The sequence below is a fragment of the Aotus nancymaae genome, unplaced genomic scaffold (genome assembly GCF_030222135.1).
Source record: "Aotus nancymaae isolate 86718 unplaced genomic scaffold, 86718_ANA_hifiasm-v0.15.2.pri h1tg000030l, whole genome shotgun sequence".
Lineage (NCBI taxonomy): Eukaryota > Metazoa > Chordata > Mammalia > Primates > Aotidae > Aotus > Aotus nancymaae.
The window spans coordinates 31,524,677-31,527,765 of NW_026988443.1; the positions used below are offsets into that span (position 1 = coordinate 31,524,677).

Below are 3,089 nucleotides of genomic sequence, written 5' to 3' on the forward strand. Positions count from 1 at the left end.
TGATTTGTGGGAGAAAGTCTAAACTTGGGCACTCAAAAGGGTTAGGTTGAGAAGAGAGAGAATATTATGACAAATTGCACCCAGAGGTGTTCTTATTGAGATCTGGAGACATCATTATGTTGATGTGAAGACAGTCCAGTCCAATTACCACCACAATGAGGGGTGTTGCCTGCAGGCACTAAATCAGGGAGTCACAAGCCCCATCTAACTGGCCGCTTTCCAATTTGTTCTGAGTTTGCTCCTCATCACCACCTCCTCTCAGCCGTCCTCCTTTTAACAAATTTAGAAGAAACCTTCCATTTCTACCCTCACGATTACAGAGAAAAAGAACAAAAGGTACAGATATCCTCAGTGTGGGTTTAGGGAAAGTTTTCGATGAAGGCTGTTTCCAAGTACCCAGAACTTTGTCACAATAAGGGGTTTAAGAATTCTAAACTTCAAAGCAAAGTTTTGACTTTAGGGGGACTGTCGCTCCCTGTTATATAGTTGACAGTTAAGTTAAACCCAACCTCAGTCAGAGGGAGACAGAATGAGAACTTTTTAGGATCATAACACTCAAGAATGAGAATGTTTTTGGTTGCCTTTTTTTTTTTGAAGCTAAGTCTTGCTCTGTTACCCAGGCTGGAGTGCACTGCAGCTTCTGCTGCTCGAGTTCAAGCGATTCTCCTGCCTCCACCTCCCAAGTAGCTAGGATTACAGGGGCATGCCACCACACCCAGCTAATTTTTGTATTTTTAGTAGAGATGGGGTTTCAGCATCTTGGCCAGACTAGTCTCGAACTCCGGACCTCATGATCCATCATCCACCTCGGCCTCCCAAAGCGCTGGGATTACAGGTGTGAGCGACTGCGCCCGGCCCAAAGAATTGTTTTATAGAGAAATTTAAAATATGTTTAAAAATTTAGGAACTTTTAAAAATATATATTAGAGCCTTTCTGCCCGTGGACGCCGCCGAAGCAGCATCGTTAAAGTCTCTCTTCTCCCTGCGATCATGTCTAAGTCAGAGTCTCCTAAAGAGCCGGAACAGCTGAGGAAGCTCTTCATTGGAGGGCTGAGCTTTGAAACAACCAATGAGAGCCTGAGGAGCCATTTTGAGCAATGGGGAATGCTCACAGACTGTGTGGTAATGAGAGATCCAAACACCAAGCGATCCAGGGGCTTTGGGTTCGTCACGTATGCAGCTGTGGAGGAGGTGGATGCAGCCATGAATGCAAGGCCACACAAAGTGGATGGAAGAGTTGTGGAACCAAAGAGAGCTGTCTCAAGAGAAGATTCTCAAAGACCAGGTGCCCACCTAACTGTGAAAAAAATATTCGTTGGTGGCATTAAAGAAGACACTGAAGAACATCACCTAAGAGATTATTTTGAACAGTATGGAAAAATTGAAGTGATTGAAATCATGACTGACAGAGGCAGTGGCAAGAAAAGGGGCTTTGCCTTTGTAACCTTTGACGACCATGACTCTGTGGATAAGATTGTCATTCAGAAATACCATACTGTGGGCCGGGCGCGGTGGCTCAAGCCTGTAATCCCAGCACTTTGGGAGGCCGAGGCGGGTGGATCACGAGGTCAAGAGATCGAGACCATCCTGGTCAACATTGTGAAACCCCGTCTCTACTAATACAAAAAAATTAGCTGGGCATGGTGGCGCGTGCCTGTAATCCCAGCTACTCAGGAAGCTGAGGCAGGAGAATTGCCTGAACCCAGGAGGCGGAGGTTGCGGTGAGCCGAGATCGCGCCATTGCACTCCAGCCTGGGTAACAAGAGCGAAACTCCGTCTCAAAAAAAAAAAAAAAAAAAAAAAAAAGAAATACCATACTGTGAATGGCCACAACTGTGAAGTTAGGAAAGCCCTGTCAAAGCAAGAGATGGCTAGTGCTTCATCCAGCCAAAGAGGTCGAAGTGGTTCTGGAAACTTTGGTGGTGGTCGTGGAGGTGGTCTCGGTGGGAACGACAACTTTGGTCGTGGAGGAGACTTCAGTGGTCGTGGTGGCTTTGGTGGCAGCCGTGGTGGTGGTGGATATGGTGGCAGTGGGATGGCTATAATGGATTTGGTAATGATGGAGGCAATTTTGGAGGTGGTGGAAGCTACAATGATTTTGGCAGTTAGAACAATCAGTCTTCAAATTTTGGACCCATGAAGGGAGGAAACTTTGGAGGCAGAAGCTCTGGCCCCTATGGTGGTGGCGGCCAATACTTTGCCAAACCACAAAACCAAGGTGGCTCTGGCGGTTCTAGTAGCAGCAGTAGCTATGGCAGTGGCAGAAGATTTTAATTAGGAAACAAAGCTTAGCAGGAGAGGAGAGCCAGAGAAGTGACAGGGAAGCTACAGGTTACAACAGATTTGTGAACTCAGCCAAGCACAGTGGTGGCAGGGCCTAGCTGCTACAAAGAAGACATGATTTAGACAAATACTCATGTGTATGGGCAAAAACCTCGAGGACTGTATTTGTGAATAATTGTATAACAGGTTATTTTAGTTTCTGTTCTGTGGAAAGTGTAAAGCATTCCAACAAAGGGTTTTAATGTAGATTTTTTCTTTTTCTTTTTCTTTTTTTTTTTTGCACCCATGCTGTTGATTGCTAAATGTAATAGTCTGATCGTGACGCTGAATAAATGTCTTTTTTTTTTTAATGTGCTGTGTAAAGTTAGTCTACTCTGAAGCCATCTTGGTAAACTTTCCCAACAGTGTGAAGTTAGAATTCCTTCAGGGTGATGCCAGGTTCTATTTGGAATTTATATACAACCTGCTTGGGTGAAGAAGCCATTGTCTTCAGAAACCTTGGTGTAGTTGAACTAATAGTTACTGTTGTGACCTGAAGTTCACGATTAAAAGGGATTACCCAAGCAAAATCATGGAATTACTGGTTATAAAGATGATTGTTGGCACATCCTATGCAATATATCTAAATTGAATAATGGTACCAGATAAAATTATAGATGGGAATGAAGCTTGTGTATCATCCATTATCATGTGTAATCAATAAATGATTTAATTCTTTTGAAAAAAAAAAATATATATATATATATTAGAAAATTAGACAACGTGACAAAACCCTATCTCCTAGAAATGCAAAAGTTAGCCAGGCA

General features: G+C 43.6%; 1 pseudogene; it reads left to right on the forward strand.

Moving 5' to 3' along the window:
- Window positions 1-945: 945 nt before the first annotated feature.
- LOC110568635 (heterogeneous nuclear ribonucleoprotein A1-like) lies at window positions 946-2,855 on the forward strand (annotated as a pseudogene).
- Window positions 2,856-3,089: the final 234 nt, after the last annotated feature.